Source organism: Mus caroli, chromosome 18 (assembly GCF_900094665.2).
Source record: "Mus caroli chromosome 18, CAROLI_EIJ_v1.1, whole genome shotgun sequence".
Lineage (NCBI taxonomy): Eukaryota > Metazoa > Chordata > Mammalia > Rodentia > Muridae > Mus > Mus caroli.
In genome coordinates this window covers 58,446,187-58,470,218 of record NC_034587.1, presented here as the reverse complement: position 1 = coordinate 58,470,218, position 24,032 = coordinate 58,446,187, and the positions used below count along the sequence as shown (strand labels likewise).

The 24,032-nt window shown below is 51.9% G+C and overlaps 1 long non-coding RNA gene across 1 annotated transcript; it reads left to right on the top strand.

Annotated features, from left to right (window-relative positions):
• Positions 1 to 1,776: 1,776 nt before the first annotated feature.
• Positions 1,777 to 17,333, top strand: LOC115029880. Its single transcript, XR_003835468.1, has 3 exons — positions 1,777 to 1,960; positions 12,823 to 12,931; positions 14,967 to 17,333. It is a non-coding gene; the product is annotated as an uncharacterized LOC115029880 (long non-coding RNA).
• Positions 17,334 to 24,032: the final 6,699 nt, after the last annotated feature.

Below are 24,032 nucleotides of genomic sequence, written 5' to 3'. Positions count from 1 at the left end.
CCAGCCCCCTTCCCTTCTCTTGCTCACCCCCCCCCCAGGGACGTACTACCACCCTGCCAATCCTCAATGGCCATGCAGAGAGGGGGTGTCTAGTATCTTACTGTCACAAAGATGAAAATTCAGAGTGCCACAGATAACTCTGTGCCCTCACCCAAAGCTGAATATCGTAAAGGCAGAAAGAGACACGGGCCTGTCCACATCCAGGGACCTCTTCCTCGAGGACCAGTTGGTAAATGAGGAGTATTTTATTCTCCTAGTTGATTGGGAGCCAATTAAGATCAATAGTGTGGCCCAGGCGTGGTGGCATGTGCCTTTAATACCAGCACTCAGGAGGCAGAGTCAAACAGGATCTGAGTTCAGGACCAGCCTGATCTACATAGTGAGAACCAGGACAGCCAAAGCTATGTAGACAGACCCTGCTTCCTCTCTGGCCCCCAAATCAACAGTCTGATGTCTTGCTCCATACCCTAAGACCCCCTGGTTGGACCCACACAGGATGGCGTGAGTCTGTTATTAGCAGGAAGTGAACAATAGGAGCAGATCATAGAGTATGGCCCCAGGAAAGGGAAAGCCGAGCCACCCTGGGTCTTGCCCAGCCCGAAGCCTGGGTGCCTATATCAGACTGAGTAGTCAGTGGAGAGCCACCTAGTGTGGACATTGATGGGAAACTCTGAGCCTCGAAAGGCAAGGCTCTCGGCAGAGGCATGGCTGGCCACTGGGAGGAGCTCTCTGCAGGCCTCAGGGCTGAGCTTCCCACTCACTGGCCAAGGCCTCTCATGCAGCCCCTCCGTAGGCATTTCTGACCAACCCCTTTAGGAAGCCTGGAGACTCAGAGCTGGTCCAGGAAGTCACCAACTCCTAGGAGAGCCTGTGGTAAACCAGGCAGACAAGTGTGATCATGTGAGGCGGGAGGGAGCACTGAGATAGCCCGCAGATCTCTCAGAGATGGTGTCTTCGAGGAAAGCGGGGAGCAGGGTCTTGGACTGGGCCTGTAAACTCCACATTGAGACCCGAGAGTTTTAGACCACCTAACCCATACAGTGAGACACTGAAAAATAGAGGCTGCGGTTGTTCCTTAGGGTAAGAGAGTTCCCAGCAGGGCATGCCTGACTCCAAAAGCCTGCCCTATCTGGGCAGCCTCACTGTTTGGGCCCTGGACAGGAGCAGCCGCTCAAGGTATTAGATTTCGGGAGAAGAGATTTGCCTTCCCTAAGGCCTTCCGTGTGTCACCCGTTCCCATCACCCTTTGAGTCCCAGAAGCTTTAACTCAATTGCTGTCTTCCTCTTAGGGGATTCTCAAAACATTTCTGGGCCCCTTGTCCCGTCCTGGGACTCGGAGCAGCGGGAGAAAAAGGAAATTCTCTCACACACACAGCTCTCTCCCAGGAGTTTGCCAGAGTTCCCAGGCTGACAACTGGCAGCCCTCAGAAGTCCATCCCCCTCTCCCTTCCTCCTCTCCTCCCTACCTCCTCCTCCCCGCGCTGCCCTTCTCCAGTTTAATAACTTCCACATGGGCTCTGGGGGCTGGAGCCAAGCCCTCAGCATTGTCTGAAACCTCCAAATTTAGAAGAAATATGAAAATTGTCAACCACTCCTTCCTTAGGGGGTAAAAGCAACATTCGGCACCAGGGGCAGGTCAAGGCGAGGCAGTCACGTGGCAGGCGCCCTGGCCAATGGGGGACCCAGGGAGGACGCAGCACCCGCCTTGCCCCAACACCAGGCTCCCTTCTTCAGCTCATATAAGGTAAAAGGCAGCGAGGCCTCGGTGGCCAGAGAGCCACGGGCAAGGGGCTGAGCAGAGGGGGGTTCCAATGCCAGTTGCTTAAAAATGCCCCTGTAGCACCAAGAGGTGCCAGACCCAAGTGAATTTAGTTGAGAAGCAATAACACCCACAACCACACCCCAAATAGACTGGGCCTCCACCTCCGAAGATTCATCCCTGGACCAGACACCAGTCAAGGTAAGGGCCAGCCACAGACATGGGTCCCTGCGCTGGTCTCTGGGGCTTTCTTACAAGGGCCTTTGTCCCTGCTGTCTAACTGCTCTGTGCCTTCTGCCTCTCTGAATCTGAGTTTCCCCATCTGTGCCAGGGCTGCATCTGGTGATCTTTAAGCACTGGACCCAGCCCTGAGCAGCGCTGGGCCTATGGGCCTATTGGCTGCTCCTGCTGATTGAGGAGTTAGGGGCTGAGCTGATGGATTTGGCAGGCCAAGCTCCCACTGTGCCACATCTGGGCAGTTTGCCCTGTCTCTACCTTATATCAGGTGCTCACTCCTCAGCTCCAAGGACCTTGGGGAAAACTGTTTCCAACTAATGGGTCCATAAACAAAGGCTGGGGAAGCAGTCGTGTAAGCTCAACTCCACCCCCCACCCCCCACCCCCCGCCCTGCCCGGGAGTAGGAGACACCAGGGTTAAAAGGATGGGATGCTGGCTGTGTGTAGAAAGGAGGAGGAGGGGCTGAGCTCCGATCCCAGATCTGTGCTCAGTGCTGGATTATGTGGCTCTGGGCAGGTTCCTATCCCTTGCTGAGCCAGCTTGCCTGTCCAGATGTGACATAGTCAGGAGACATAGTGTGGTTTCTGAACCTTTGGGGGAAGTCCCCCGAGGAGATTCCTGGGTTACATCCATCTTTGACCATAAACTCTGAGTCCAAGCAGTTGGTCGAAGCCCTGGGAGCTGTCGAGGCTGAGCTGAATGTCAAGTGAGAACACTCCCAGGGCATCTAGCTAAAGTCCAGGATCTGGCTTCCCCAGGGTGCTGTGTTGCCTCTGGTGGGCACAGGGATGATGTCTGATGCAATAAGCCATGTGTGCAAGACCTCAGGGCAGGAATGGAGTGAAGAAATCACAGAGAGCTTCCAGGGCCTAAGAAGGAAGGCCTGTGCTGGACACTGTGTGGGGCCAGGCAGCGCTCAGATTGGAACACAGGCAGCATCCAACACCTTGGGCCCAGAATGGATCACAGACCTCCAGCTTCAGACTGTGCAGCATCTATTCCTTCTTGTACCTGGTCACCCAAGGCCATATGGTTCTGAAGGAAGCACTGAGCTCCCCCTGGGAGGGTCCAACTCTGGCTTGTTTACATATTAGAAGTGGTTGATCCAGTCTTCTGCCACCTCAGCTTAGGTTTCTTCCTCTGTGGAATAGCCCAAGTTCCGACAAAGGGGCATAAGCCTCACCTATGTTTATGGAGAGGAAATGAGATAGAAGGAAGAGATGCCCAGAACAGCCTAGAGAGAGAAAGATAGGACAAATCCCAGTCAGAGGAAAGAAAGGAGCAGAGAGCGACGAGCTTAAGACAATTCCCTTTGAGCTCATCTTCTGCTTGAAGCTAGGAATCAACCCTGCAATCAGGACAGAGTTGAGGAACTGCAAACTCCGGGTGGAAGCATAGCTCTAGCTGACAACAGAGTGGGGGCAGAATGTATGGCTGCCTAGCCAGGGGATTCTTCAGGTGTTGTGAATAAAAACAATAGATGGCTTTCATTTGTTGAGCACTTAGGAGGTCCAGGAACCTGAGACTTTTATGTTTATTGAAGTCTTGCAGGACCATGGGAGCTCAGTGCAGTTATTCCCATTTTACAGAGAGGTCAGACCCTGTGTATGTGTGCTAGCTGCCCCAGGGTGTTGTCTCCAGCAAGACCCTCTAACTTCCCGCTCTGCTCGGGCCACCATGGTCTTCCTAGGAAGTGTCCAATGAATCTCACAGATAAAATATATATGGGGCCACCCCCCAGAGCCAGACACTAGCTACATGGTTTCTATCATTTCCATTATTCTCATCAAGAGTTGACTGATTCCAACATCCCTGGTTAGAGAAAAGGAAACCACAGCCCACCCAACGTCTCACCACTAGACACTAGGCAGGAGGCATCAACCCAGCTTCACCTTCATGCTCTTAGCTGCCTTCCCAACCCCCTGAGTGCTATGAGGAAGCCAGACATGAGGGAGAGACTCTAGTCCCAGGATTTTTTCTGAGTCTTGATGAAAGGGCCCCAGCTCTAAGGCTACTGCTAACTCTCAGACATGCTACTGTCCCAGAACATAGGAGACTCACTGGTCCCCACAGCCACAGTATAGCTCTGTGGCCAACCTCAGTCCTTTCTCCTACCTGGCTAGTGCTAGAGAAAAGCTAATCCATACAGCTCTGCTGAGGAGAATGTTCCAGACCTCAAGCTGCCACGGACTGAACCAGCTTTGGATGACTCCCCAGGTGAGAAGACTCCCTAGAGTAGATCTCCAAGGTCCTTGATGGTGGCCTTGTCACTTCCAGGTCCTGGGTGGCTCAAAGAACCATGAGAAACCTGGGCATGGTGACACATATCTATAATCCCAGCATTCAAGAGTTAGAGGCAGGGGGATCTCGGTGAGTTCAAGGCAACCAGGTCAGCTAGGGCTATATCCTGGAAAGAGAACAAAAGAGGAAAAGAAGACGTTGTGAGAAGTGTTGCCCTCTGTTTTCTGTTCAGTTTTGAACATAGACAGAGGCCAGAGTTTCTCAGTTTGTACCTGGAGTGGGGTTGCTGGGTCCTAGGTGTGGCTGGAAGACGGCACAAGAAGTCATCAGGCTACTTCCCCCAAGTGGAACTCTCCTTGACCACACTAGAAATGATGGGATTTCCTGAAATATATACATTACATACTTTATTTTGTATATACCAAACAAAGAGGGCTGAGGATGTAGCTCAGTAGTAGAGCATTTGTCTGGCATATATGAGGCCCTTGGTTCACTCCCAGCACCACAAAGAAAGGAAAAGAAGGGCTTGGAGGTGGGGGTAAAGGAAGGAAGGAAGGAAGGAAGGAAGGAAGGAAGGAAGGAAGCTGCTGATCTTTGTTCACACAGGCACTTAGGAAGACCGTGAAGAAGGCTGAGTAGCAGTCGTCCTGATGCACCCTGGGCCCATTACCCAAGGGTGAGCTGTAGGGCTTGGGTGGATAGAAGCAGGGGGCAGCCTCACCTAACAGCCTGTTTAGACAGGCCCCACAGGAATCACATTTCGAGGGCTCTAGGGCCAGCCATTTTCCTGCTCGCAAAAGACTCTGTTGGTGGCGGTCTCCCAGCGCCGCCACAAACCTTTGCTCTGGGTTGAGCCATGCCTGATGCACAGTGGACCTTGTCCACTCTCCTGGCCCACACAGCCCAGCTCCCTCAACTACTTTTTGGGTCTGTTGCAGATACAGAGTTTTGCGGAGGCTGGAGTTTGGAGGTGTCCCCCATGTCCAAGATGAAGGAACGAGGCAGTTATAATCAAGGTGCTATAAAAATAGCGTGAAGTCACAGGGAGGTGGGATCACAGGGCCAGGTCAGCTACAGGCTGCTTGGTTCTGAATCTTGCTTATTTTGTTTTTTCCTTTTTTCCCTGGAAGCAACTGGGGTTCCTTGAGCCTCCATAGCTCCATCTGCAAAGTTGGAGGATTACGGTACTTAACAAGGATGGTTTATTGAGCCGTTTGGATTAGAGGAGTGGAAGCCCTTGAAACCCATGGAGTAATGACTGACACACAGGGATTATGTAAGGAAAAAGTAGCTGGTACAACCCCACACAGCTTCTGGGGAGGGGGGTATGCCCTGCTGAATTCTAGCTTCTTGGATACTAAGGAATAATATGCTTTTGTTCCTTCACAAGTAACAATTCTTAACACAATACACGTGTCTGTCATGGCAGCTCTCAGGAGGTAGAGAATGAAAGATCAGGAATTCATGGCCGTACTTAGCTACTCAGTGAGCTTAAGGCCAGCCTGGGCTACATGGGATCCTGTCTCAGAAAACAGTTGTCACACTGGGGATGTGTTAGCTCACGGTACCATGGTAGAGCGCTTGCTAGGCTCCAGATCATGTGTTCTGTTTCCATCATGTCCATCTCTTACATAACCCAAATTGCTATGTATCAAGGCCTCCCTGCCCAATACCTTCATCCTTTGCATAAGTCAGGTGCTCAGAGAGATAGACCTGATCATTTGCTCAAAGCCAGACAGGCTAATAGGCAAAATTGGGACTCTACCCCAAATCTGGCTTAGCTGCTATTTTCGAGAACCAGCCACGGCTATGAATCTGAATCAGTTCCAGCATTCACCTTCTTTATGGGACACATGATATTTTGGGAGGAAGCTATGTGCCTTCTAGATTAAGAATAATTATGCTGACAGGATAAAAAGAGTCCCCTCACCCCCACCGCCTCCACTCTCAACCACAGCCCAGCTGAGGGCAGAAAATGCAGAGCCTGGCCAGACCACTCTAAGGCACACGTGCTGGGTGGTCTGTGTCCCCTTGGAGACCTCATCAGCTCTTTCTCCACACAGCCTTTTGGAGTCTTGCAGAGGGAACAGTGAGAGAGGGCAAGACTAGGACCTCCTCAAGAGCCACGTCAATCTATATCCCTAGGGACCCCGGCTGTATCACAGAGAGGGCGATCAATAGAACCCTGCCCCTCCTGACCAACTCTCTCTTCCCTTCTTCTTCTGCTTCTCCTAGCCAAACAGGAATGGGGACGAGTTAAAACAGGCTGCTGACCTAGATAGCATAAGTAGTGGCCATGATAACAACTGCCACTTGCCTGCCTTCCTGGAGCCAGCAGCTCTCAGGCATTCAGCCACCAACCTTGAGAAGCCTAAGGTGTCCATCCCTCTCAGGTGAACTGACCATGGCCCAGAGACGCCAGAGGCATCTGCACACTAGAGGGGTCTGCTCAAAGAGGGAGGGAGTGATTTGGAGGTAGTGAGCTTCTGATCCCAAGAAGTATGCAAGACTAGCAATGATGACACAGAACGACGATGACAGCAGCAGTGACCCAGTGAGGCCTTTCCCACCAGCAGCCTGCAGGTTCACATGCCCATGCAGGCTGCCGTGGGACAGCCATGGAAAGTAAGTCCCTGGCTGCCTGCATGCCAGATTCTAGCCAGAGATGACGTCAATTCTGCCCTGGCTTTGCACAGGGGCTTCTTGGACTCCTGCCCCCCTCCATTTCCTTTTATCCTACAGTGATCTTTTCGTCTTCCCAGGGGACTCCAGGCCTGACCAGAGAGACCTGGAGCCTATTTATGAGAACAAGGTCCCTGGGGACCATATTCCTCCAATAGCCTCCCCACTGTGCAGGAGTGAGACCAGGGTGGGGGCGGGGGGGGGGCAAAGTCTCTGGGAGCCTGTTCACACGCTCCAGCAAGTCTGCGTGGAGATTCCAGCAGGGTCACAGAAAAGCAGCTGACTTAGAACCAAAATGTCTCAGTTTTTCCCTCTTACGCTCCCATCCTTCCCCCCAGCCGTGGCTGTGGCAGGAAGCTGGTGAGGGAAGCAAACAGCCTCCCTGGGCTGAGTCACAAAAGTCAGTCTAGGGAGCTAGGATACAGGAGCAGCTCTTGGTATTCCATTGCCTTCTAGAGCCTAGGGAGGTGAGCAGTCCAGGGAAGGTGCCCAGGGAAAACCAAGCTGGGGGGAGTCCTAGAACAAGAGTTAAGCATCATTCAGGCCAACGGCAGGGTACGGATGCTCACTAGTAGAACTTCCTGAACCCAGGTTCAAGCTAGGCAGGGGGGGGGGTGTCCAGGCTTCCCTGAATAAAGGCATGGGGTGTGGGGAAGAAGCTTTGGAGGTCCTGGAGGACCTGCCTCAGGCTGACTAACAGCAGAACACACCTTCTGATGTCCTCCCCTTGGTATCCTTGTGGCTTTTTGGTAAGATGTTCCTGGTATATACGCATCGGGATTCTATCTCCTCATGTCAGTGGTAGAAGCTGAAGAAAGACTTCCCCATAATCACACTGTCCCAGCGGACGCATCTTCTAGAGCCCCTTTGCCTTCTAGCCAATGTTGGAGACGGTGACTAACTATCAATTCCTGCTGATCTGTCTTCCAAGTCCCTTCATGTGGCCAGAGATGGCTCCCAAGCTAAAGGAACTACAAAAGGGAGGGGACCTCCTACATAAGAGATACCCGAGATTAGGTTGGGGAAGTCCTTGGTTCTTTTGGATTCTGCCTAGATCTCCATATGACCTTGAGCAAAAGGTACCTTCTGGCGTCCATGTGTTCACCAAGGTCTGGACCCAAGGAGCCAGAAAAGCAGAGGATTCCCTCTAAGATCTCCTGCCTCACCCATCTGAGATTTACCCCAGGGGGTTGGTACAGGAAGTGGGTGGGCCACAGGAAGAAAACAGCAGCCTACAGATTCTTCTGTGCCCAAGCTTTGCTTTCCAGCCAAGAAATTCCCAGAGAGAGAAAAAGCGTGGACGCAAGCTTGGCGTGGTGACTCACACCTGCAGTCCGGTACTCGGAAATCCGAGGAGGGTTGCTGTGAGCTCAAAGCTTGCCTGAGATACACAGTGAGTTCAAGGTGAGCCTGAGACAGGCAATATGAAACTGTCTGTTGGGGGATGCGTGTGTGTGTGTGTGTGTGTGTGTGTGTGTGTGAGAGAGAGAGAGAGAGAGAGAGAGAGAGAGAGAGAGAGAGAGAAAGAGAGAGAGAGGTGGAGGGCAGGGGCAGAGGCAGAGGCAGAGGCAGAGGCAGAGGCAGAGTGTGTGTATGTTCTGGGAAGTTCTTTAAAATTATCAGCCAGACATAATGGCTTACACCTTTAGTCTCAGCATTTGAAAGACAGAGAGGCAAGTGGATCTCTGTGAATCTGAGGCTACTTTAGTTTACATAGTGAGCTCTCTAACAACTTTAGCTATACAGTGAAATGTTATCTCAAAAACAACCAGTAATAATAATAAAGTAAATAATAAATAAAAATTATACCAGTGAAGAAAGCCAAGATCAAAAAGGGTCAGCGGAGTATTCAAGGTCATCAAAGCAGTCAAAACCTGAGGAGGTGCAGGGTCTGTGACTCCCAGGCCAGTGCTCTTTCCACTGTCTACAGTGCTTTCCAGAACAATGGGCACAAAAGCCAACCTGGTATGAACTTGGGTCAGTGTTCCTCAGTGTCTCAAACTCCTGCACACAATATCTAATCTCCTTCCCTACCTGGAAACAGGGAACTGTGTGAACAAAAGATACCCAGGATCCAATACCAGCATCCAGCAGCCCAACACGGCTTTTTCTGGTGGCCCCTTTTATCCCTCCCTACCTTGGCTCTTTCTTTACATACAGTAGGGGACTCAGACCAGGAAATCTCACCAAGTTGCAGCCCCACCAGCCCTATCCCACCCTAGACCCCATGGTTGGGCTTCATCCAGAGTTGTGGGCTCCAGCCCAGCCTGCCTCTGAGAATCTGGATTTTTTCTTACCATAAAAGGACAAGTGTGCCTTTCTCAACCCTGCTGCCAGCCCTGCTGGGAGAACGGCTGAGTTATTTTTAGATGTAGGGTTTACTCCTAACCCGAGATGGAGCTGCCCCTTTGCAGCACAACCCCCTCCCCAGCTGCTGCTGGCTCCCTTTACCCTCCTTTGTGGCCATCAGTATCTACCCCACCACCATAGGCACACACAGACCACACACACACACACACACACACACACACCATATACACACATCACATACACACACACATGCCATTCATACCACATACCACACACACACACACCACTCACCCACACACACACACCACACCACATACATGCTACACACACACCACACATACACAAACACACACACACTACACCACACACACACACACACACACACACACACACACAATTCTCTCCTCTCTGTGCCCTTCCCTTCCCAGATCCTTTCTCAGCCAGCTTCCCCCTCCTTGCCCCTCCCTCAGATCTTTTTCTTGTTACTGAAGAAAGTGACACATCTGTACCCCACCCCCTCCTGTAACAGTATTTACAACATACATTCCAAACATCCGCCATCTGGCTTCTAGGAAGAGCCAAAGCTATTTGAAGAAGGAAGTCATGATTATTCCATCTTCAAAGCCAGGGAACTTAAGGCCCTCTTCTCCGCTCCCCCTTCCTCCCAGAGGCCCCCTATGTCGACCAATGACATCCTTCAGTCAATAGCTGGATGTCAGTTGGATCCCTGACTTCAAGTACTTCCTTTGTATCCCTTGCAACGCCTCTCTGTGCTTCAGAGTTTACGAGGGTGCGAGACCAGGATGCCCCAAGATTTCAGGTCCTGGTGCAGCTCGCTGAGACTAGCTTTGGGTGGAGCAATGAGGAAAGGGGGGTGAGTGGAGGGGTGAGTTGGGAGAGTCCTGACACCATGAAGTCCCCCTCTCTGCCACCATGTCCTGCATGCTCCTGAAACCCAGAAAGCCAAAGACCTGTGTACATAAGTTGCAGGAATTCTATCTGTAGGAGCTTTACCCCTGCCTGCTAATCTTCGTGCCCTAAACAGTCCATAAGAAACCAGTGCCTGATATCCAGGAAGGCTGAACATTCCTGCAAAGCCCTACAACCCTGGAGACTCCTACTCTTTACAAAGCAGGCAAGATGCGCTGGATTGTGGCTCCATTGATAATGTGCTTGCCTTGCAAGCACAAGGCAAGGACCTGGTTTCAGATCTCCAGCACCTGTATAGAAACCAGGTCCTCTGACAGCACTTATAATGCCAGTGCTAAGGAGAGGACAGATGCATCCTTGACCTTGCTAGACAATCAATGTAGCAAAATCAGCAAGCTTCAGAGACAGACCCTGTGTCAAAAAATAAGGTAGAGGGGTTAGAGAGATGGCCCGGTAGTTAAGAACACTGGCTGTTCTCGCCGAGGACCAGGGTTCAATCCCTAATAACTACAGCAGCTTACAACCATCTGTAACTCTAGTCCTCAGGGACCCAACACCCTCTTGCATACATGGAGACATATTTAAATTAAATTTAAAAAAACTAATGGTCATCTCTGGTCTTCATGCTACTGGTACATGTACATGCACATGTGCAAGCGCATGCATACATGCACTTGCACACACCCACACGCGTGCGCACACACACACACACACACACACAGGAACACAAGCATAGACACAAACCCAAAAGACACAGACAGAACAGAAGCAAAATGTTTATAATGGCAATGGGGCTTGGGGTTGTTTGTTTAAACAAATATCCTGCAAACAAGAGAGGGACGCCATAGGAAAGGGAGAGAGAGCGACGCCCAGGACAAGACAAGCGTAGCTTCCAGTGCCTGGTGGTTTCTGTTCCTACCAAAAAGGCTTTCTCTGTTCTCAAGCTCCTTTCCTCCAAGACAAGCAGGGCAATCTGGGCTTCAGGGGAGAGAGGACAGTACGTGCTGGACTGCATGGGGCCAACTGGGACTCCTAGACTAATGAGCTGTGTGACGGTGACCTTAAGGGAGTGCTGTGAGCTCTGAGAACCTCGGTTTCTTCACTTGTCAAATGTCACTGAGAAAGATCCTAATGAGACTTGGACAAACATTCTTAGAGGGGGGCGGGTGTGTCTGTGTGTGGGGGGGTGTGGGGGGGTGTGCATCCAGAGCTCCCAGCTCTTCTCCTCCACCTTGCTTGGAGAAGCCAAGGGAAGCTGTGCAGAAAGCCATGCCTCTTCTCAGATGTTGCCCTCCCTGGAAAGCTAGGGATCCGGGTGTTCAGGACCATCCTCTCTCCCCAGGGTCTGAGCTGCTGGAGGCAAGGCTTGGGGCTCCAGAGGAGCCAGGGTCCCCTTTCTCTTCCTTCCCTCGCCCTACCCGCTTGCTGGTTTCCACCTCAAGCTGCATTCCCAGGGTTTGCTCAAGAGTCCCAGAACATTATTCCCTGGGGAGGAAGCGGGGAGCGTGTGAGGTTGGTGAACTTTACAGGGTGACAAGGGTCTGAGGGCGCTCTGGGAACAGAAGCCAAGGGAAGCTGTGCAGGAGGGAACATGAGAAGGGGCCAGGCAGCGGTGGCTCCTGCAGTCAGTATCCACATTTCTAGATGTCCCCCTGTCCCTGCGCTTACCGTGCTAATGATAGAAAACTGCAGCCATGTATTCATGGCTTATCACATGCCCAGAGCTGCCTCTGTTTCTTCTCTGCTGCCTCTGACTATCAGAAGCCAAGTCTTCCTAAGGGTCCTCGGACACAGCTGGGAAGTGCCAGGGATGAGATTCAAAAGCAGGGCCCGTCTCTCCTTGATTCTGTCCAAGCATATGGTGGCAATCAGATCCTGGAGTCAAGAACAGAGCCGTGGAACCTGTGTGTGGGAGGGAACTGCCAGAGGGAGCTAAGGTAGAAAAATCTCTCCCTGAGGAACAGTTATGGCTTATTCCATGGAAGAAGGTCTTGACTCTGGCAATGATCTTGACCACGTGAACTTTGCTTTCTATCTAACCAAGCTCAGGGGCAAGCCAGCTGGGTCTGGCTTCTTGTCTGCCTTGGATACTGGTCATTAGCTCGAGCAAACTGCAAACCCTTGTTCACACACACACACACACACACACACACACACACACACACACACTCACACCCTTCAACAGTAGATGTACCATTCTGAGGTCATTCTACAGGCCAAGAGCCTTGAGCTACTGCAGGGGGTTACAGTCTTGGTCACCAAGTTAGCCCCAGGTTGTGGTCTCCTCAACATAGCCCACTCAGGACATGAGGTGGGACCATTGGCCTCTGGACAATGCCCTTTCAGAACAGAGCTCTCACCGACAAGTCCTGCAGTGTCCAAGGGGAAGGTGATCCCCTCTGCTCCAGAGCTGCCCTGGCATCCTCCTTTGAAAACCAGGGGACAGAGCAGGAATCGTGGCCACATAGGACCCAAAGGACAATTCCATGGGGGGCCTGAGAAACCTCAGCAAGTCAGCTCAAGGCTTGTGGGCTAGGAGTGGCCCGGGGCCTTTCTCGGTCTCTGTGGGAGCACTGTCAGGCACAGGTCCTTGGAGTTTAGCACCCTGGCCACAGAGTAATCCAGCATACTTCTGACTGAGCCAGATCTTTTGTTCTTTTCAGGCAAGAGTGATGGCTGGTAGGATTCCTCCTACACTGGAGAAGAGACCCAGAGAGGAACCTTCCTGAGAAGCGGAGAAGGGACAGTGACGGCCGCCCAGCTCCCAGAACTGTAAGTACTCCTTTCCACTCCCCCACCCCCCCACCCCATAGACACTCCAACTCAGGAAGCTCTAGGCATAACTAGGGACCCTCAGACAAGCTCCCCATCCCAGTGCTCAGAATGACCAGGAAACCAAGGCCGGGAGTCTCAAAGAGCAGAACCTAGCCAAAGGGTGGCCTTTCAGGAATGCTGGAGGCTGGGGTGGCAGTGGGGTAATAAAGCAAAGAAGAGGAGACCCAACAGGCATGAGGACATCTCCCACCCCACTTCCTGCTTCACCCCACCTTCCTTAGAGATGGAAGAGCTTTGTAGGAGCAGCAGCTGAGGGCCCGGGGCTCTGGGCAAGCATTGTGCTATTGGTAAGAGCAGCTCCCCGGGGTGAAGGTGCTCCTTCAGCCCTGCTGGGGTCTGAGCATGTAGCATCCTGTATTTGGTAGCACCCAGGAAAGAGCAGTGGTGGAACCTCCATAAGACAGGTAGGGAAACTGAGGCACAGAGGGGGAGGAGCACACTCAGAATTTTGAGGTCGAGCTGTGTAGAGGCGTCTGGCACAGATCTATCAGGGATGGAATAAACAGAGGAAGGACTGGAGGTGAGGGAGAGGGAAGTGGGGAGGCAGGGCTGCAGAAAGGAGCCACGATTCTATGGATGGGAGACGAGGCTTGTATAACACAGCCCACCTGTTCAGCCCCGTGTAGCCCCCACATGTGTGTGAACGTGCACCCCCAACACAGCACGCACCCGGTCTCCTCTTGGGAGCCAATGAGCTGCAGAGACTGGTGTAAACAAATTGGATTAGGAGGCTGCAGGCATCTCCTCCGTGACCTTCCAGCCAGCCGACATTAAGCAGGCCTGTAGAGTGGCCAGCTGTACTCTCTCTGGCATGAGGACAGTCAGCCCTGAGCCCCCCAGTCCCTCCCCCCATCCAGCCCCAGGAAGGAGCCTTGCAGAAGATGCCAGGATGATGGATGGGGTGAGGGAGGTTCCAGGGCTGGCCTGAGAGCACACAGGATGTTAGTACTTGTGTGAGGCACATTTCTGAGCTGTTCCCAGCAGCCCACCCCCTCCACCCGCTTGGGCCTCCCTCCACAGCCTCTCCCACAGTCGGTCCCTGCTGCTAGCCCGGGACTTGGGCCTAACCTGAGGTTTCCAATCAGAATCTAGGGCCTGGGCCATGAGTCCCATAGCTGGACAGAGGGGGAACAGCTCATTTAGAAGCGTCAGCATAGGGAGACACCAGAGGCCACTTTGGAGGGGGAAAGCCATCTTAAAGATATTCTGTGCTTTCCCACCTGTTGCTTCAACTGATCCTTAAAACACACTGCAATTGTGACCAGGTGCTTCCCCACGTCCCTTCTATGAGGCCCTAATCTGCAGCAGGCCCAGTGTCATATGCTGAAGACATCAGTAAATAATAGCCTATTGTCCCAGTCTAAGGAACTGTTCCTCTGAGGCTGTGTTGTAGAACACTGGGGCTTCCCTGGCTTCCCAGGGGGCAAACCTCCAACACAATCGACTTTCTACAGAGCACACGTGATAGCCAAATCCTCCCCCTTTATGCTGCATCCAGGCAGTCAACTCAGAACCCCAGGCCAGATACCAGGCCCTGATACCAGACAGCCTGAATTAAATCCTCGTTTCCTGTTCAGTTACGTAGTTGTCCTTAGCCTCTGTGGGCCTGTTTTCTCTTCTGCAAAATGGAGGAGCGGATTACTCTCATCTCAAAGCTGGCTGAGGATGAATTCTTTTTCGTATTCTCATTTATTATCCCTCCCACCGGCTACACCAATCAAAAGCCAAGATAAGCCCGCTCGGTGTGTGTATAGGTGATTCCCAGCATTCGTGCCAGGTCTTGTCTGCCTTCTTAGCAGCGGCCCAGGTGACCAGTGGTGGCCCTCAGTCCTCTGAGTGGTGCCTGAGGTGGGAATGACAGGCAGGGTTCCTAGCTCAGAGCAGCCTTGCCATATAAGGGCAGGAGCCACAGAGCGTCCTGCCTAGGCCTGGCGAGACTATCCAGACAACCACTGTTTATTTTCTCCTTCAGCGTCCCCTCCTCTCACCCCTCCCGGGAGCTTCCCAACGGACAGAAGGGAGAGATCCCCTTGCCTGGAGACATTTTCTGAAGACATGGGAAAAGGAGACGAGGCGGGCTACTCCCTGGCAGCAGGCCTTCAAGCTGTTGACAACCAGTACCAAGAAGAGTGCCAGGTAAGATCTGGAGTCCACCTGGTTCAGCCACCGCTTTAACAGAATAGAGAACCAAGCCCGAGAGATGAAGGGGCCCAGTGAGAAATATCCCTGCTCTCTGGGGATAGAGCTTGGCTCTCTAAGCCTCTCTCATCTTCGAAACGGCAGCTCAGGGAGGGCGAAGGAGCCTTTCTTGGGGTGAATGAAAGGTTTTTTGAATACTTCTTCTCAGGGAGGCTACATGTGAGGGAGCCAGGGGTCCGGACAAGCTCTGCCTACCAGCCCAGGACGTGTATGTTCATGGGCCCAGAGAAAAAAGGCATACCTTCCAGTCCTACTGTTCCTTCCCACCATCCCAGTCCCCACCCCACCCCACCCCACCACCAAGAGGCCTTTCGAGCTACTCAAGGGGTGGGGGAAGGAACCTCCCTGGCCACAAGCTCTTGGCAGTCTTTCCACGGGCTCTCTAGAGTTCCGATGAGTCTGCCCCCATGCCCTCCTCGGTGCCTTCCTTCCCCCTCAGCCTTCTGTGTCCTGCAAGGACAAGGACAGTATTAAGGCTGCAGTGCAGGGACATACTCCCTTAGCACATAGAGATGGTTCTGGGTCTGCTGAATGAGCTGTCCCACATCCAGAGAACTAAGAAACTGAGATATCAGGCATGGAGTTGAAGGTGAGGGGCCAGGCCCAGCATGGTACCTTACACTCCAACCCCGGGGAAAATTCTATTTCCTTGGAGCCTTGGAGACCTATGGGGATATGTGCATTTAAATGTTCACCAGCTTGACTATTCTAGAATCACAGGGACAGAACGAGACAGTCTTTATCCAGGGATGGGACAAGGAAGAAGAGGCAAAGACCTTTCCTGGCTGAACGCCTCCCTCTCCATACTGTCTGGCCATTTGTGCCTCCTTAAGGAAGATGGACCACCTGCTGTCTAGTTCTCGTGTCCCGCTGAGAAGATGTAAAATCTTTGCCACGTTCTCCTTTATCCCAAGGTGGGACAGCAGCAGCTCTCATTTCCCCTTTCTGAGTTGCTGTCTGCAAATCTAGAATGCCCTATCCCCATTCCTGGTCCTCCAACCAAGGTGATCATTTCCAGCCACAAAAGCTGACCAGAAGGTAGAGCAGGCTCTGCTGTCCCACCCCAAACCTAATCATTGGATGTCCTGTTTTTCACTTTCGTCTGCAATTTTATTGCAAAGAGTAAGGGGAATCCTTTTATGTACCTAGGCTGGAATACTTGTTAGAAATGGAAAGCTAACACCAGCCAGAGTTTTAAACAATAATAATGATGAAGATGCAACATCAGTACCACACTGTCATCTGCTTCTGTGGCTTGTCAGGCACCGACCTGAAGCCCCTTCCTGAAATAAACAGGCCTCAGGAAGAAGTCAGAGGCAGAACAGCCAGGCTTTCCTCCCCACACACAAGGCTCCAGGTCAACAGGCATTGTGGCTTATGCGTGTAATCTCAGAATTCCTGAAGTAGAGGCAGGGGGGTCAGCAGTTCTATACACTGAATGAGTTTGGGGCTAGCCTGGTCTACATGTGTCTCTGTTTCTAAAATGAAAGAAGGACAAAAGGGAAAATAAGGGGGAGGGGAGGGCAGACAAAGAGGCAGGGGACGACCCAAGTGGTATGTCACCAAATGACTCCCAAAGATCTCCACTCCCTCTGCTTCCCCAGAAAGCAAAAGCAATGGAGGCAAAAGGGCTTTGGGCACAGCTGACCCTGGGGAAGGCTCCTAGCAACTCAGCTAGGCTGTGTCCACCACTCCTAGCTACTTACTGAAATGTCCCTTGGTCAACTTCAGTGCCACCTCTCCCAGGGTCCATGGGATCTGTGGGGGAATGTCATGGAGAAGACTCCGAGAGAGTCCTGTATTCAGATCTCCTGGTAAGAGGGCTTCGGAAAGTTTCTGAGGAGTCCAGACAGAGGGGAGTTGGTTATTGGCTGGGGAGTGCCTGAGGGCAGAAGTTTCCTGGCCTTAACAACAAATCAAAGAAGCTTTCCCCACTGCCCCTGTACCTCACCCCCAACTTGGGGGTGCTAGATTCCTGTTGGGAGGCCTAGGAACAGAGGGGTTTCTAAAAATGGAGGCGCGCTTTTTTTTTTTTTTTTCTTTTCTGTTCTCTCTCAGCCCTGAGGAAAGGCTGCCTGCCCTCTTCAGAAAACCCTGAAGGTATGTATCATCCATCACCAAGGCCACCGCAGTCACCAAGAAGCAAAGGTTATCTGGGGACCCTGGGGGGGGGGGTTCTTAGCAAGAGCAGGGTGAGTGGGTGGTTTGGGGGTCGGGGGTGTTCTGTTCACCCCGAAGTTCCCATACAAGCCGTGGCCACAGATGATGGTCACCACGTGTCATCTGCTGTCTGTAGTCACGTGCAAAGTCATCGGCAGGTTCTAGGGACCTCAAATCATAATATATGGATCCTGGCCTCAGGGAACTGGAGAGGGAAGCTGGGGTGACCCAGAGATAAACCGCTCCAAGGCCACAGAGGATGAGGTGGGTAGCAAGCCACTCAAGCAGTGTTCAACGCGGCCTTGATCCCGGGGTTGACGGAAGCCATCAGACTCCCTTTCCTTACGAAGGAAAGTGGCCACAGTTGAAAACAATACCTCAAGAGCTAGGGAGAAACAGAGTGCAAAGGATGGGCGAGCCCATAAAGGAGATGCCCTGAGAACTAAAGAAGTAAGAGACAGTTTCTCAGTAGCAGTCATTTGTCCTGCGTGCATAAAGAGATGGATGGGGAGGGCGGGGCACAAACACGGGAGCCACAGGTTGAGCAGGCAGGCCCTGGGTTCCATTTTTAGCACTGAAAAAAAAAAAATTTACTGCATGCCTGAAATGGGTGGATCTATCACAAGAAAGCTAACTTAAAAAGACAAAAGGACAAGAAAGTGGAAATTTCAGTCCCAGAGGCTTCCAGGGTAAGCCAAGACCCGGATAGGAGGCAGACTACTGCGCATGCTCACACTCCTCCAGCCCAAGAAGAAAGCTGCGCGGCCTGAGTGCGGAGCGCCTGTCTCCCAGCCTGAGGTGCAGTGCTGCATCTCTGGTCAGTTGGGAGTCTGAGATGAAGCACTGTAGCTCAGGAAGGGAGAAGATGTTCTGCAGCCGTCACCGGGACATGGTAAGTGTTGGCATGGAATAGCGGACTAGATAGGTTGTCCCTAGATTCTGCTCCAGCAGCTTGTGGTGATGTTCCTGGGTTCAAGCTGTACCAGGGCAGATCACTCTAGTGCCCTCTACAACAGTAAACTCTGGTCCATTCAGGGGCTGCCAAGCACCAACACCCTGCTTTTACTTCCTCAGCCTAGAGAAGACCCTGCTAACATCTACCCATTCTGGGGAGGTTTCAACACTCCCTCGGAACCCTTCTCAGCACTGCATAGTGAATAGCCACTGTATATGGTTCTGCGTTGAAACCCCTTCATCTCTGTAAATCAGACACTCCTTAACAATCCTTAGCCCCTGTAGAGGCTCAGGATCCTGACAACCCAACAATATGACACTGTCATGTTGCAATCACAAAATGCCAGACATTAGGCCTGAGGTCACAGTCTTCACTTTTTGAGCTCTGCCCTGCCTCTGTGCTACTGCCTGAGCCAGGCTGGCATCTCACAAATGTCTGCCCTTGTCCCAGAGGCTTCAGAGAGGCAAGGGGCAACAGAGGAGAGTCACTGGGGTATAATCCATTTGTAGTTAACCTCCCAAGCCTGGTCTGAGGAAGGTGACCCACTTTATAGAGGAGAGTAGAAGAGAACAAACCCCACCCTGGTCTTGGTTACTCTCAGCTGTAGTAACAACAGAGACAGAACCACACACTCCTGCATGCCAGAAGAGAGCATCAGACCCCTTTTTAGAGGATTCTGAGCCACCAGGTGGCTGCTGGGACTTGAACTCAGGACCTCTGGAAGAGCAGCCAGTGCCCTTAATCGCTGAGCCATCTCACCAGCCCCTGACCATACATACATATTTCTAAGTGTCCATGGCTTCGCTGCCTTCATGCTGGCTCCTCACCCACCCAGTGGGTCCTATTTGATGCCACTTTACAATCGTGCGAGGATCAGAGTCCAAGTGACCTTCTGGAGGACCGCAGCGAGAAGGTCACTAGAGCCTGGGAACGGACTTTTAATAATCACTGCCAGAGTCCCCGTGGACCATGGCGGGGGGAGGGAGGCAGGGAGGACTGGTCCCAAATGCTTCCTGACCTCAGGGAAGGTACTTTCCAAGCCACTCAAAGCTCTGGTTGCTCTTCCCAGAGCAGGAAGCTGCATCCCGGGAAGGAAGCCGCCCCACGGTGGATGCCGAGAGAACTGCTGGTCCCTAGGGGCGTGGCACGTGCAGAAGGCATCTCTCTCCCACCTTGTCCTCACGGTCCAGTTTTCCCAGGAATCCCTTGGATGCTAAGATGGGGATTCCTGGAAATACTGTTCTTGAGGTCATGGCTTAGCAGCTGGATCTGCCTCCTTCTCGCCCTGGCATTTCCTTCCGGGGAGTAGGGAGGAGGAGGCGGTTCGTCGGAGGTAAGCGTTCTTGGGAGCTCTCTTCTGACCTTTGTATAGCTTTTCTTTCCGCTCTGTCCATATTTCCTAACATTCCCAGGAGGGAGGTTGGATGTGGGAAGCTCAGAACTGCCTCACTCTTGAGAAACTCGTCTCAAGACACAGTGGTTGAAAACCAGACTATGAGACGGCTCCCCTCCACTCTGACCCTCCACATGCCTTCCCTGTAGACCTTGTGGTGAGGAGGGGCCCCAGACCCACATCCACACTATTAAGAAAGTCATACGTACATTTATTTTTAAAGTTTATTAAATCAGCTAGGTAAACTAAAAGCCATTCATCTTCGTTGGATTTGGAGGGCAGCTGCAGGGAAACGAGTTTTCAAGGTAGAAAATACAAGACTTGGAGCGCCCCTAGTGGTGGCTCTTCCCACTGCAGGAGCACTTGTGATTCCTGCGCACAACCACAGACGTGCTTAATCCTTATTCATCTCTTGCCAGAGATGCTTCCCCGGCTTACAGTCGGCTTTTCCTTAGGCCCAAACAAGAGCCAGGTCGCCTGGAAAGCAAAAGGCAGAGCCAGGGTTGATTTCAAGCGTGGAATTGAATGTCTGAAACAAAAGAAAAAGTAGAGGCAGGTACTACTATGCCCTTATAGCTCCCTGTCCCCCAACTCTCGGGAGTTCTTTCTTGTTTTTTCCTTAGTAAATCTTTGCTCACTGTGCTAAAAACAAACAAACAAACACATTTTAAAAATAAAAAAATAAACCACATGCCTTTAAGCTCAGCCTCGGGAGGCAGAGGCAGGGATAGAAATCCAGCAATAAAATGGAACTTGGGTTGGAAGGATGAGACGGCGCTTATCAGCAAAGATGCTGGCCACCAATCTGAGGACTTGAGTAGAATTCCCAGAACCCTCGTGGTGGGAAGAGAAAAGTGACTCCTGAAATGTGTCCTCTGACCTCCACATGCGTACATGCACACACATACAATAAAAAGAAATAAATGTGAAAGGGAAACTAGAACTTAGGTGCTGGGGGCTCATCTGTAAAGCACTGAGTTTGGATGTCCAGTGCTTGTGTAGAAAGCCAGCCGTGGGGTCGCACTTAGCATTCTAGTGCTGGTAGGGAGAAAGACAAGAGGACCCCTGGAGATCTGCAGCCAGCCAGGCAGCCCAGCCAGGGTTGGTGAGCTCCTGGTTTACCGAGAGACAGTGTCTCAGCATCATAGGGTAGATAGTGACAGAAGACACTAGCCATGTGCACACACACAAACTCATGCACACACTCATGACCCTTCGAACTATCCTAAACTGTCCCTAGTCCATTTGGCTGAGTCAGTGGAAGAGGTAACTGTCACATAGTTCCATAGCCCTCGTTTCTGATGTGGCCTCGAGTCTTCAGAGACCAGGCAGTCCCCAGGGGCTATGCTCCTAGCAAGCCTCCAGAAGACATTTCTGAAGAGAGGACCCACCCCCCCTTCTGCTCACACGCAGAGGCTGTTGCTGACCCACTCAGGACGGCAGACTTGCTGACGATAGCAACACCACCCTCCACCCTCTGGCTCTTGGCACTTCCAGCACCATGTCACTTGTGACCCAATGAGGTAGCAGACAGGCAGCCCTGGGTTGAAAGAGCTTAAGACACTGACCTTAGGCCACACTCAGGAACTGTGACGGTATCCAGCCAATGCTAACAATTTCCACCATCCTCCTGTATTCTGCCCACCAGTCCTGCCTGCCTCAGGCTGCCCCCATCCCAGTGGCTTTCCCATAGTGTGTGTGTGTGGGGGGGGGGATATCAAGCCTTCCTCTCTGTGTTCTGTGACAGTAATAAAATACTAGACCTTTGATTTGTGTCTTCGTTCTTCCTGGGAGTATGGGGCAAAAAAGAACTTCCCAGTATTCACTGCTATAACCCCCAAGTGCCTCCACCTGGCCAACACTTCCAGAGACCAGTACAGGGACAGCAGTCAGGAGCCACATCTTAGCTGCCCTTCACATTCCTGGTGTCTCAGGATGCTTCTAGGCCATGACGTCAGGGTAGAGATTTGTGGGAGACGGGGACCATTAGAGTTTAAGCAAGGTCCACAGAAGACTTGGGGGATCTAACGCATGGTAAGCCCTCTCCATCTGTTCCAGAGAACACAGTCTGAAATCATATGTTCATACATCACACACGTGTGCAATTCTGAGTTACCTCAGGTTCTGAGCCAGGCTTTGCAACAACACAGCTTCAGTTGTACCTCAGGCCACAAAACCAGCACGTGAGGATATTCTTTTTTGAGATAGGGTCTCACCATGCAACCCACGCTGCGTGATCCCCCAAACTACTGTATGTAGACAAAACAAGCCCTCTTACACGGTCATTGAACTTGCTTTGCTTCAGCCTCCAAGGGATGGGGTTAGGCTGCAGAGATGGCCCAGTGGTTAAGAGCACTCGATGTCCTTCCAGAGGACCTGGGTTCAGTTCCCAGAACCCATGTTGAGAGGTTCACAACTTCTTGTAACTCCAGAGATGTGGCTCCAGGAGACCCTACACCCTCTGCTGGCTTCCACGGTCGCCTGCACACAAATATGCACATAAATAAAATATGACTAAACCCAGGGTCTGGGGTTATAGGTATGCACCACCACACAGGGGCCCAGACACTTAAAACAGTCACATGGCCAGTCCGTGGTGGCATATGCCCTTAATGTCAGCACTCTGGAGGCTGTGAGTTTGAGGCCAACCTTGTCTACATAGTGAGTTCTAGGACAGCCAGGGCTACACACACAGAAACCCTGTCTTGAAAAAACCCAACCCAATTGGAAACACAGTCACATGCCTCACATGCGTTCCCAAACTACTATATTTAGATAAAACAAGCCCTCTTGCATGGTCATCCCCAGATGCCAAGGGCTTCTACATTGCTCCTCAGTGCCCCCAGAACAAGCCCCGAAGAGGGGTCTGAGACTCTGGAATCATTCCAGTCACTTGAGTGCCTAACAGGGAGCAGGAGAGATGGCCCTAGGATGCCTCTGCAACTGTTGTGCTTTTCAGCTCTGAAACAGTAGCCAACAGGACCAGGACACCACAGGCTTCTCAAGGACCACTGGCATCATCTTTGTCATTGTTCCTTCTAGAGCTCCCATTTGAAGTCTCATGGAACTGATCACCAGCTGGCTGCTAGCAGGTCACAGTCACATACTGTGACTTGAGAGGGTCTCGAGGTAGAGGGGCGCACAAGAAAAACAATAAGCAGGACCCCAGAGGTGTCCCATTTTATTAGGTTTTTCTCGGAAGCAGGTGGTGGAGAGACGAGGTTTCTCTCCATAGCCCCTGGCTGTCCCGGGTGGCTTCAAACTCACAAAGATCTGCCAGCCTCTGCCTTCCAAGTGCTGGGATTGAAGGTGTGCTCCTGACTTGTTTAGGCATCTTTATTCACCTTGGCACCACTCGGAATCTTCTATATGCAAGCTGTGCCTGGGAAGAAGCAGCCAAGGAAATCCTACTGTAAAGAGATCCCAGCTTGCGCTCATCAGGACCCTACCTTCAGCCGGCGAACCTGAGGCCACGCCTCGTACGAACCCTAAAGCTGAACCACTTTCACAAGCATCCCTAAGTGCCATGACACAGGCTTCTGTCCTGGGAAGGAAGGACACAGTGGGAACAGTGTCCCAAACCCAAGCTCTTCCCAAATGGAGAGCCTAGAGAGCCTTTACTTACAAAAAGGAGGAAGGGCGGGCGGTTGCTCCTGGAAAGGTGGTACAAAGGGCTGGTGACTCAGGTTAGGGGCATAGGGCGCCCTCTTGTGGCCCATCCTGGGAGGACAGGCTTCCTTGTTCTCTGGGACTTATCATAACGTCATTATTGGCCAGTGTTTATTGCTTTTGCAGACGATTTTGCATTTTACAATGGGCTTTCCACCAGGCCCTGTGGTGCACACTCTTCACCAACAGCAGGAGGCAGAAGCAGGTGGATCTCTGTGTGATCTAGCCAGTCCGATCTATAGAATGACTTCCAGGACAAGCAGGGCTACTAGAGAGACCCTGTCTTAAGAAACAAAGGGTCCAGAGAGATTGGCTCAGTGGTTAAGAGCACTGACTGCTCTTCCGAAGGCCCTGAGTTCAAATCCCAGCAGCCACGTGGTGGCTCACAACCGTCTATAATGAGGTCTGATGCCCTCTTCTGGTGTGTCTGAAGACAGCTACAGTGTACTTACATATAATAATAAATCTTTGGGGCTGGTGAGATGGCTCAGTGGGTAAGAGCACCCGACTGCTCTTCTGAAGGTCCAGAGTTCTAATCCCAGCAACCACATGGTGGCTCACAACCATCCGTAACGAGATCTGGCGCCCTCTTCTGGAGTGTCTGAAGACAGCTACAGTGTACTTACATGTAATAAATAAATAAATCTTTAAAAAAAAAAATC